At 47.6% G+C, this 12,960-nt stretch overlaps 1 long non-coding RNA gene across 1 annotated transcript; it reads left to right on the top strand.

The window, feature by feature from the left end:
• The first annotated feature begins 11,133 nt into the window (after positions 1–11,133).
• LOC116437350 lies at positions 11,134–12,366 on the top strand. Its single transcript, XR_004237261.1, has 2 exons — positions 11,134–11,186; positions 12,300–12,366. It is a non-coding gene; the product is annotated as an uncharacterized LOC116437350 (long non-coding RNA).
• The last annotated feature ends 594 nt before the right edge of the window (positions 12,367–12,960 follow it).

Raw genomic sequence — 12,960 nt, 5'->3', positions numbered from 1 at the left:
AGCTAGAGCAGACTGCTTTTTAGCACAGGAGAGCTATCGTCCTCCTGGCTCACCCGTGTTTCCTCAACACCCTGCCTTGGACGGGAATCCGGAGCCAGTCCAAGGACCTTTCCAACCCCTTTTCTCCACTCCTTTGTCCCCAGTTTCTAGCCCTCATGTTTTAAGCGCGCGTAAAAACCCCTTCTCCCCTGATCTCTTTGTTCCCAGGGACAGCCATTGCCATGTGCTCGCAGCCCGAGAAAAAAACCCTCCCCCCAACCCCTTTTCTCAGTTTGTTTGTCTCCAATAATGGCGGACGCAATGTTTCTTCATCCCTAAACTACACCTCCCACAATTCCTTTCTCCCCCACCCCACAAATTCCTTCTTGTCCCCATCCCCTCCCACTCCCGCCTCGGAACCTGACCCCACCCCCAACCCCGCCCCCACAGTTTTGTGTTTCACCCCTCCCTCTGTTCCCGCCCATGATGCAAGTACAGCGCCTGCCTCCCACAACCCTGCCCCCAACCCCTCCCCTCCTCCCGCCGCATCCCCTCCTCCACTCCCCGCCCCTGCTTCCCATTGTCCCGCCCCAGATTCCCACAGTCATGTGACTACCCCCTTAAATCCTGCAACCCAAGGTTACGAGGAAGTAACTCCTGCTGCTACTACTACATTCTCTAGCACAGGAGCGAACCCTAGGTGGACCCCCTTTCCTTATTCTAATATTAAGGATTTGTGCAAGGCAATTAAGGAGTTTGGGATGCATAGTAATTATTTTAAGAGCCTTTTAAGTGCTACTTTTTCAACTCACTCACTTGTACCTCATGATTTAATTACAATAATGCAAACTCTTCTCACACCTGGTGATTTTGTGTTGTGGAAACAAAAATGGAAAATAATTTTATCTGATTTATTGCAAATTTTGTGGCAAATTCCAGATAATTACCTGGACTTTGACAGCAATTATATCACATTAGGCCTTTTATCTGGTGACAATAATAAGGCAAATCCCCAGAAACAAGCAATGCTTATCCCTTGTCCAGTTCGTACTGAAATCACGCGTGCTGCTGAAAAGGCCTTAACATTACTACCATCTCAGAGTCCTACCTCTCATTATACCAACATCAAACAATTGCCAAGTGAAAATATTATTCACTTTTTTTGTGCGAAGCTGTCTTTTCCCAGGTCCCTAATCCTGACCTCCAACAAGCGCTCCTACTCGAACTGCTCCAAGTGAATATGAATGATGCTTGCAAACAAGTCATCCTGACTGTCCCTTTGCACCCGGCTCTGACTGTTGAATCCATCCTTGAAGTCTGTACAAAGAAGGTGCAGCTGAACACAGCTGCTCCCTTTTTGAAAAAAGTGGGGATGGTAGGAGAGATTGTGGAGAATGCTATGGGTACAGGGGAAACTCAATCTCGAGGTAACGTTATATGCTATCATTGTCAGAAAAAGGGACATGTAGCTCGCAATTGAAGAACAATTATAATTGCTGATAAAAACTCTCCAAAGACTGTTTCCCCAGGTCAACAGAAGGGAAACTAGCGACTCAACGCGTCCTAACAGCTCCGCGTTCAGACATACATAGAGCTTCAGACAAACCAACTTGGACTTCTGGACTCAGGTTTAAGGTAACCTGTGATGAAACACACCATTTCAACAATAACAAACACACTGTGATACTCATCTCATTCCAGATTGTGGACCACATACCAGACTTTACATACCTTTTTGTTATTGGGGACACTCGGGAAACACCTGCTGGGATAGAGGTTACACCCACACTCATGAAAGTGGATCAGAATAGGGGTGTTCTAACCTAATGGTACAATGTATATATCCACCGTACTTTATGCCAAAGGGTCAAGTCATTGCACAGGCCATTCCACTGCCCAAATACCTGCCCACAGATGGTCATATCCCAGCCATCTGTTGGACTGACATTTTGGGAAACGATAAACCTGTAATAGAATGTAAGCTCCATCACAAATCACATAAAGTCAGTATAATGGGAATGATAGACACAGGTGCTGATGTGTCTGTCATTCCATTTGATCAGTGGCCTGCGCAATGGAAATTGCAGTCTCAGGGTATCATACAAGGGATTGGAGGTACCCAAATTGCGAAGCAATCCAAAAACACCATTCAAATTGAAGGTCCAGAAGGACAAATAGCGACACTTCGTCCGTATGTCCTGGACACCAAATTCACCCTGTGGGGAAGGGATGCCATGTCTCAGTGGGGAACAAAAATTGATATCACCCCTAGACATCAAAAATTCTCCCTTGCAGCTGCTGCAGCTGAGTGCCAACCACAAAAGCAAACTTGGAAAACAGATGAACCAGCGTGAGTTAACCAGTGGTCACTAAAAGAAGAAAACTTAGAGGCACTCAAAACATTAGTAAATGAACAATTAGCTAAAGGGAACCTCCTACCAACTAATAGCCCCTGGAATACTCCTGTGTTTGTAATACAGAAACCGGGAAAGAACAAATATAGGCTACTCCAAGAATTTAGAGAAATTAATAAGGTTATTGAAGACATGGGACCCCTTCAACCAGGTATGCCATCACCTTCAATGCTCCCACAACATTGGCATTTAGCTGTTCTTGATATTAAAGATTGCTTCTTTCATATTTCACTCCACCCTGCAGATGCCCCTCGATTTGCATTTTCTATGCCCTCTATTAATCATGAAACTCCCATGGAACGTTATCATTGCCATGTACTTCCCCAAGGTATGAAAAATTCCCCAAGTCTCTGCCAAGAGTATATTGCTAAAATTCTATCTCCCATCTGTGCCAAAGCAGAGAAAGCCATCATCCTACATTACATGGATGATGTGCTCTCAATAATCAGTATCTCGAGCAGACACTTAACATGGTGATTGAGGCCCTAGAGGCCAAGGGCTTTGAATTACAACCAGAAAAAATGCAGAGAACAAGCCCTTGGAAATACCACGGACTCAAAATCACAGAAACCTCTATCACCCCAACACCCGTCACCATTAATAATAACCCAAAAACATTAGAGGATTCTACAACAGATCTGTGGGACACTGACCTATCTAAGGTCCTGGTTAGGACTCACCACAGAGGATGTAGCTCCTATTGCAAACCTAGTAAAAGGGGAAGGCGGTCCAGCATCCCCTAGATCCCTGACAGAAGAGGCGAGGCAGTCTCGCAAAAAGATACAAGAGCTCATTTCCACCAGACAAGCACACAGGTATCAGCCCTCCCTAACCTTCAAGCTTATCATTCTAGGAAAGGTACCACGCTTTCACGGCCTCATATTTCAGTGGGACAAAGAGCAGAAGGAGCCCCTCATCATAATTGAATGGGTGTTCCTTCCACTCCAACCTCCTGAAACCATCACACAGCCACAAGAACTAATGGCAAAAATTATCATGAAGGGTAGAGCAAGGCTCCGCACCCTGGCAGGATGTGACTTTGAATGCATCTTCTTACCTGTGACAACAGACACATTAGATCACCTACTTCAAAATAACATAAATTTATAATTTGCATTAGACAGTTACTCAGGCCAAATCTCCAATCATTACCCAAAACATGACATGTTTAATCTGGCATTGTCTTTCATCCCTCGAGAGATTCAAAGTAGAAAACCCCTTGATGCGATTACCATTTTACCAGTGCTTCAGGAAAAAGTGGGAATCTGACATCAAGGTAATCCAGGGATCACCACAAGTAGCTGAACTAGCAGCTGTCGTTAGAGCATTTGAGAGGTTCAAAGAACCCTTTAATTTGGTCACAGACTCAGCACATGTAGCTGGAGTAACTGTTAGAGCTGAGCATGCTTTCCTAAAAGAAATCTCAAACAAAAAAATTTATGATTTGCTCTCAAAGCTAATTTATCTGGTTTCCCACAGAGAGCATCCCTATTTTGTCATGCATGTGAGATCACATACAAGCCTGCCAGGATTTATTGCAGAGGGTAATCGTAGAGCTGATGCTCTGGCTATGCCAGCAGACATAGTTCTATCAGCCGACTTACCAAAGCTCCCCCAAGTTTTTGAACAAGCAAAATTGAGCCATGCTATGTACCATCAAAATATTCCTGCTCTTATCCGCATGTTCCATCTGTCGCGGACACAGGCAAAAGCAATAGTGGCAACATGTCCCAACTGCCAGAAGCTACAGCTTCCATCACTGGGCATGGGGGTCAATCCCAGAGGCATTAATAGCGGTGAAGTGTGGCAGATGGACGTCACACATTTCCCTGAATTTGGGAAATTAAAATACGTTCATGTCTCCATTGATACCTTCTCTGGTGCTATGTATGCCTCTGCACATGCAGGTGAAAAGGCTAAGGACATTGAAAAACATCTTGTCCAAGCTTTTGCTGTGCTCGGTATACCTGAGGAGATAAAAATTCATAATGGACCTGCCTATACCTCTCAGGAGTTTAAAAACTTTCGTCAGCAGTGAGGATTCCATGTTACGGGTATCCCTCATTCCCCAACTGGACAAGGCATTGTTGAACGTGCCCATCAAACCCTCAAGCAAATGCTGCTACAACAGTCAGGGACCACTAAACTCAACTCACCTGTCCTCAGACTCAGCAAAACATTGTTTACCATAAACTTCCTGAACAGCACCTTTGAGGATCCAAACCCTCCCATCTATCGTCATTTCCAGAACACCGGGAGACAGAAACTGAAGGAGAATCCAGAAGTCCTGATCCGGGACCCAGAGACTCAAAAAATCCAAGGACCATACAAATTTGTGACTTGGGGACATGGGTATGCCAGTGTATCTACCCCTCAAGGAGTGAGATGGATCCCAGGGAAATGGGTAAAACCTTATGTCACTTCCTCAAAAGTTAAGGAGGTTAAAACTGCCTCCTGGAGGAGACGCCGTAAAAAGGATCCTGATTTTGCACCCTCATGTAAACCCCCTACTGCAGATTTTGATGTTAATCTGTTGCAGAATGATTAGAGGATCAGGGACATGGATTATTGATAAAGGGAACAAATTAATAACAGAACTGTACAAGCAAGGGCCTGCAAGCAAAAGCCTGCATGAGAAAAAGCCTCCATGAGAAAATCCCTGCGTGAGAAACAAGCCTGAGAACAAAAAAGGGAGTTTTACGGAGGTACAGTCCTGTGCTGATAAGATATACTGACCATGAGAAGGGAGGAAGATTTTTGATCTCTCAAAACAAAACATAAAGCTTGCTAAATGTAGTCTTTTATCTAACTCAATTATGTAGAAGTAAGAATGCGCCTTTGTAAGTTTAAACTAATTAAAGAACTGATAAGCTTGTATTCAATACTATATAAGTGCCTCTGTATTGCTAATAAACGAAGCTTGCATTACCGATCACATTGATTGTCTGCTTGGCTTCCCCCACCCGAAGTCGGCATTAATCCCTTAAGTTGCACTGTTTTGCACTCACATTTTGCACTGTATTTTGTAAATCTTCGTCCTGATACCCTATACCATAGATGTCCTGACTAACCCCCTGAGTTTTGACTGGGGAACTAGTTTATAGACATCCTAGGTACTGGTAAGTTGTAGGGATGATAGATTCCAATTATGTTTTGCACTGTTGTTTTGTTACTGTTCTGTGGGGTATGCCCAGCCCCTGCCCTGGAGGGATGTCTGCTGAGATTGCTCAATCGGCCAGCAGGACTCCCTGGAAAGACAACCACTTCTTTAGTCACGGCGAGAAAAGACAGACCCACAGTCCTCTGGGAGACCCTATGCAGATCCTTTGTAACCCATTGGCCGGTTACCCTCTGAGACCCATCCCCTGTATCCCTATAAAAGCAAGCCCTCTGCCCCTGCAAGGAGAGCTCTCGTCCCTGGCTTTCCCCTTCACCGGAGTACGCACCAACAATAAAGCTACCTTCCGTGCGGAACCAGCCACACGAGCCTCTTGTCTCTCTCTGGTCTGGCTTGGCCTGGAGGCTGCCCTGCAGAGCTGAGCTGAAATCACAAGCTGATAATCACTAAAGAGCTGGCAGCCTCTGCACGGGCCCTCCCAGCTAGTAGCTGAGGGAAGACACTGGGCTTCGGGAAGGGGATTCCTTTTGGAACCATCTCTCTGGACCGGTCACCTCTTCCTCGGTCAGAGCTACTGACCCCTCACCAGCTTTAATAACTGGCGCCCGAACAGCCATTTGGACCCCGGACCTCGGACTCCTGGCCTGAGCTGCGTCTTGACCACACCAAGACAGAACCAGCCGTTCGTGTGCTGATCCTCTGAAGACAGACCTACGTTTTAGCAGGCCTTTTGGATGAGGACAGTTTGAGACCCTCCTCCCCCATCTGGGACATAAGTCCCTGAGGATCGAACTTCCAGACCACCCCGCCAGCAGACCTTTTTGGACTTCAGCTGAAGTCAGCCTCACCAGAAAACGGGATTTGTAAGTTTAAATTTGGGGCTCTCCTTTCTTGTGCGCAATACTTTTAAAGTCCTTTTTGGTTTTTTTTTTTCTCTTTTTTTTCTGCTGAGGGAGGAACTTAAATGGGACATAGGCAAGCTAAACCTAGCCTTCCTCAATAGGAGAGAGACCTATACCCCTTTCTTCTAACCCTTCTCTTAAAATCCGACTTTAAATTCTCTAAAGGTGTTCTTTCTAAGAAAAATCTCAAATCTTTCACTAATTGGATGTCTCGAAATTTTACTGATGCTACCACAGACTCTGTCCTTTCTGATCCGTTCTGGGACAAAGTGGGGAAGAAACTCTATTCCTCTCAAGCCACGGGAAATCTCTCTGTTTCCAAATTCATCCCTTTATTTCGTTTAATGGTTAAAATGTGTTGTGCGAAAAACCCCCCTGAGACAAACCCGTTCTCTGCCCTTCCCCCCTCCCACTCCCCCTCTCCACCTCGGGCAACGGCCAGCCAGAGCGCAGACCCCGCCTGCCGCCCCAGCCCTGGCCCGGCTGGGGTGCCGGCCACCCCACTTTCCTACCCCGATCCCCTATTTCCATCAGTCCTCCCATACTCAACCCCCCCCCTCGCCCCCTCGGTCCCGCTGCCACCCCCCAGTCAGCGCGCGCGGGACCCCTCCCAGACCCATCCCCCCTCCCCGGGATGGATGACCCTGAGCCCCCGCCAGCCCAATCTCCCCGCGCCCCTGGTATGTCGCAACCCACCACACCCCCGCAGCAGGCATGGTACAACACGGGGCTGGTCCCGCAGAGCCCCGCACATGCACCGTGGGGCACGGAACAAGCGTCACTCCCCCTGCCAGCGTCTGCCCCTCTTGCCGCTGGCGGGACGCAGCTATCCGCGCCACCGCCTCAGGCTGCCACCCGAGGAGTGGAATCTCCCTCCCCCCTCCCCCCCCAGCTGCATCTTGCACAATCCCTGCTACTAATCCCTCTCTTCCTACACTCCCCCCTCCCCCTACCACGGGTTCTTGCGCAATCCCCATCTCCTCCGCTCCTGCCCTAAAGCCCACCGCCCCCCCACACCCTCCTACAGACCATGCCGACCCCACACGGAATTGCGAAACCGGCACCACCTGCAACCCGACCTCCCCCCAAACGACCTGCTGCTGTACAACCTCTCGACCCCCATGCTGCCACAATATACCCCCCTCCCATCCCTCAAAACATCCCCGACCCCCTGCTACCCCTGCCCTGGCTAAAGCAAAGCCGGCAGTTCAAAAATGCCGTGCTACATCCCCTGTAGCCCAGCCCCGCCCTACCACAGCTAACCCCTCCTTTTCAGATGACAGTAGCAGCAGCTCTGATTCTGAATCTGAGGACTGATGTGCACAGACACACAGAGAGGTGAACGAGGAGGGAGATTGGGAGCTAGCCCAGAAAATCTCAGCCTTTCCAGTCATTATAGGGAAAGGGAGGAGGGGTGGTCTATCAACTACAAAAACATGGGAACCTATCCCATACAAAGAAGTCAAAGAGCTTTGCAAGGCAGCAAAAGAACATGGGAGAGGGTCACATTTCTTTAGAAACTTATTGGAAGCCACCTTCTCTGCCTATACATTGGTGCCACATGATATTAAAAATATTATTAATTGTAGATACAAAAATGCTGCTAGCGAGGATTTTCTTGCTATTTTCTAAGTCCGTGAGAGACTTTTCTCTCTCACAGAAGAGGTAGCAGGGAATGTAAACAACCAAGCCACCTGCAACCTTGAAAAGTCCTGTTTATGATATAGTAGAAAAATATTTTGACAATGGATGTTTTAGGATTTTAGCCAATCACCCCCAAGGGGTGGCTGGTCCTTTGTCCAATTAGACTATGAAGAAAAAAGTCTATAAAAGAGTTTGTAAAATAATTAAATAAATCAATCTTGCTGCACAATTCCTGCCTGCTGGATCTTCTCTCCTCCTCCTCCCTATGGCTGCGGGACACGGTGATATACCCTAGGGCCCAGGCCTGCGGTAATAATTAATTGCATCCTTTCCCCTGCCGAATATATGTTATGGGAAAGACATTGGAAGAGACATTTAAAAACATTGTCTGACACTTATGCTAAAGATGCAAATCAGACAGATTGGACAATAGAACAACTGGCTGGAGAAGGTGACACCCGAAAACCCTTAGATCAAGCTACAACCTTATCTGAAGTAGCATTACAAGACATAGTTATTGCAGCTAAGACATCACTGCTCCTTACTCCTGATGATTCTGTTCCTACACAATATTTCTCTAACATCAAACTGTCAGTAAATGAAAGCTTCATTCAGTTTGTTGATTGTTTAAAAACGAGCTTAGAGAAACAGATAGAGAGTCCGGATGGACGAAAGGAACTTTTGGGTAAACTTGCCATGGTAAATGCTAATGAACAATGTAAGAATATCTTGAGGGCCCTACCTATGGACACAGAACCCACAATAGAACAAATGATAGAAAGCTGTACTAGACACACATCCACAGAAAACACAATGACCCAAGCAGTTGTAAAAGGCATCACAGAGGGAGTTTCTGGTGCATTTGCTGCAGCAGACTCTAAGGAGAATGTTCGCTGTTTCTATTGTGGCAAACTTGGACACTTTATAAAGGACTGCCCACAAAGGTCATGCACCCACGACCGTAGTGCCGCCTACCAAAGGCACCAGAGACAGCAACAGCACCAGCAGCGTTCAAAAAATTTCCATCGGAGTGCGGTATCAAGGCCCTGCACTCAGACAACAAATCAAAGGCCATACTACCCCGCCCCGGCTGCGAACTCCACATCGGATCACTGAGAGCAGACCACTGGACCTCACCCAGCACCATCATCCTAGGCGATCCCAGAACACATGAGAAGGATCCAACACATGGAGCGCTACCGATGGGAGCCAGACGTCAACTGGTAACATCACTGCCATTTAACTTTGTTGACAAGCGTTTTTATCGTATCCCCACAGGAAAGTATGGACTGCAGAACGGCCCATGGGACATTCTTATCCTAAGCGACACCATCCATGGTCCAGAACAATTCTTTGTATTACCAGAGATACAAACAGTGCACCCTGGACAAGAGATTCTTGTCCAGCTTTGCTGCACAGACACACCTTTTTCTCTCCCACAGGGAACACCGATTGCACAAGCTTTTTTACTTCCACAGAACCACCCAGAACAGCTTCCTCTCAATCCAACAGCAATGTGGATAGAGATTGTGGGCTCAAACAAACTGACCATCAAGTGCAGCTTGTTCTGTAAAGGAGAGAGGATCTACCGCCCAGGGATGCTGGACACCAGAGCAGACGTGACCATCATTGCCCGCTCCGAGTGGCCAGGGAATTGGGAACTGGAGCCAGTGGCAGGTATGATCTCCGGGATTGGTGGAGTCACAGTATCCATGAGGAGCAAATGAAATGTTGTCATCGAAGGACCCGAGGGCAAGATAGCCACCACCTGACCATTCATGGTAAGGGCCCCCATCACCCTATGGGGCAGAGACCTTCTATCCCAGTGGGGTGCCACCCTCACCATTCCCAGCCAGGATTTCTGACTGGGGCCACTGAGAAACGGGCACTGCCGTCTACTCCCCCGCTCACCTGGAAGACTGACAACCCAAAAGGGACGAGGCAGTGGCCCCTTGAAGAAGAAAAATTCAGCGTGCTGGAAGCCCTGTGTCATAGGTTAGCAAGCATAGTCCCAGAAGGGATGTCCTTGCTAAGGGGTGCTTACAGCTTCCTCTGGGATCTGATAGAACCTATCAGCTGGCCAGTTTGAATATGGACAATTCTTCAAGCCACTTAAAGTTGCGACCGCCGCTGTGATCCACACTTAAGAATAGACAAACCCCACACAGCTCTCTCTCTCTCGTTTCCGGCGCTGGGACAGGTGGCTGCGGGGGCCTGAGCGGGGGCCCAGTGGGCCCGGCCCCTGCTCGGGCCAGGCCGGGCTGGGCTAAGGCTCCAGGATGAGCCCCCCCCAGCAGGGCTGTGGGCAGCCAGAGCGGCTCGGAACCAACCCCCCCCCCCTCCACTGCGGCCAAGATTTCAGCAAAGGGGGCACCTCTGTCCGGCAGAGGTCAGGTGACTAACAGCGATAAGCCACACAGCTGCAAGGCCGAGGTGAGATTAACCCTTTTATTGCTGTGAAGAGCTGAAAACCTGAGGGAAGAGAAAGAGGAGATGCTTAAAGCTGAAAGTCTGTTGTGAAGCTATATGTCAGAGTATCCCGTTGTAATTTCATGAAGATATGGGGGGTGGAGTGCTCAACTCCCAAGCAAAAGCACCTGCGCTGAGATAGGCAGATGCTGACACAGCTGTAATTTCATGAGAAGTTTGGACAGGGAGAGATGGAAGCGATGAGGACTTTTGCTCCAAATGGGAAAGGAGAAACCTCAGTTCCTAGAGATGCTCCCAGAGATAGTCCTAAAGATGAAGATGATGAAGACCCTTTGCTCCCAGGGAAGGAGAAGGGCCTCTGTTTTTGTTTCTGAACGGCTCAACCTTAAAATTGTACCCCAAAAAACTTCAAGAGTGGACCCTCGAAAGCAGTTGTGGGAAGAGCTGCAAGTTGGGGGAAGGGACTCACATGCGAGCAGAGAGACCTCTTCCTAAATGGACTGAACAATATTTGGAAGTGGGCGGCTGTCTCGTTGTGATAATGTTTTCATAGCACGAGCAAGAAGAGACTTCTCTTTCTAAATGGACTGAACAAGGTTATTATGGAAATGGTAAACAGACTGAACATCTCAAGGGTTGTCTTTTTACATTGTCAGTGGGAGAAGGGAGGAAGGTGGGGGGAGGAGGAGAGTTCTGAAGGTATGGTTGTCTTGGGGTGACCTTATGATGTGAATCCCATATCGCTGCCTATGCCCAGAAATTAATTCCTGTGCCTTTCTATGCCTCTAAACTGAGCCTGAGAGGGGGAAGGAAAAAACTGAGCAAAACTTTTGCAAAGCAGTTCGCAGCTTGTTCAAGGTCACACACAGATAGCAATTGGTTTTCCCCACTGCGGCAGGGGAGGGAGGAAGCACCCGGCTTGCTGCGCCCAGAACAGATTTTTTTTGGCCAGGAGTTCAGCTGCTTTGTTCTCCGGAGAGAGACAGAGTTGAATTTTTCCTTCTCTGGAATTTCAGATTTTCTCCCTTTTCTACTGGACTGCTTGATTGCTTCAACATCAGAGCATATCGGGAGGACTTTCCACTGGGCACAGAGGGCCTGGCCCTGGGCCAAGCCCCAGCTCCGAGGAGACCAAAGGGAGGACTCTAACGCTTTCCCAGTTTTTTCCTCCACAGCGAAAGATTTTGTTATTTAGCATCATTTTCCTTTCCCGTGTGTTTGTTAAATAAATAGTTTTATCTTCTTCACTTTCCTTCGAGGAAAATTTATTTTTTCCCGAACCTGGTGGGGGATGGGTGGTTGTGCCTTCTCTCAGAGGATATATTTCTAAATTTGGCCAAACCGGTAGAAATATAGTGGCGCCCAACTGTGGGGCTCGAAGGAAAGTGAAAACCTGTGCTAATTACATTTTGGTTTGAATTTACTTATTCTGTGCTGGGGTAAAATAGTCACCATGTTGGTTGAGTTCATAACGTTTCTCTGCCTTGATATATTCATGTATTTCTGGTCCGTAGGCTTGTTTAAGGTACTAGAGCCTTTCTGGTCCCTAGGCTTATTTCCCTATCCACAACTTGGTCCGATCTTATCCTTGAAAAGGAATTTTTGCAGAGCAGGGACACGAATTCGGATTTCTATTTTGCTGTGCTCGGTGATAAGGATTTATAAGAAGTTGACAGAGGTACAGGCAGCTGTTCGATGTGTGTATGAGAAATGGTTTCTCCCTCCTAACCCCAGTCCTAGCTTCGGTAGCCTGTTTTGGGAATTTATTAGTAACTGCACCCAGATTGTTAGGGAAGGAGGAGGGTTCTGAAGGTGGTTTAATTTTTTTTTCCTTTTCATTCTTTTAGGTCTGTTAATAAACTTCTTTATATTCTTTCAAGTTTGGTGCCTGCTTTCCATTTCTCCTAATTCTTATCTCACAGAAGATAAACAGTAATGAGTATTTTGGGCCAAACCACTACACTAAATTGGTGTTTCTTCCCGGTTTCTAACCCAACCTGCTACAAAATGGTGGACACAGAAAGCATTAAGCAATTGAACACTTTACCTGGACTGTCAGAGAACCCATCTGCAGTTGGCCTGCTGAAGGTGGAAGGACAAAGAGTACCAATTGCTACCTCGACAGTGCATCGCTGACAGTATCGGACAACTCGAGATGCTGTGATTCCCATCCACAAGATGATCCGTGAGCTGGAGAGCCAAGGGGTGGTCAGCAAGACCCACTCACCCTTCAATAGTCCCATTTGGCCTGTGCGCAAATCGGAAGGAGAATGGAGATTGACTGTGGACTATCGTGCCTTGAATGAAGTGACTCCACCATTGAGCACTGCTGTGCTGGACATGTTGGAGCTCCAGTACGAGCTGGAGTCCAAAGCAGCGAAGTGGTATGCCACTATTGACATTGCCAATGTATTTTTCTCCATTCCTCTGGAAGCAGAGTGCAGGCCTCAGTTTGCTTTCACCTGGAAGGGTG

The sequence above is a fragment of the Corvus moneduloides genome, chromosome W (genome assembly GCF_009650955.1).
Source record: "Corvus moneduloides isolate bCorMon1 chromosome W, bCorMon1.pri, whole genome shotgun sequence".
Lineage (NCBI taxonomy): Eukaryota > Metazoa > Chordata > Aves > Passeriformes > Corvidae > Corvus > Corvus moneduloides.
The sequence above is the reverse complement of the archived record's forward strand: the minus strand, read 5'-3'. Positions and strand labels throughout refer to the sequence as shown.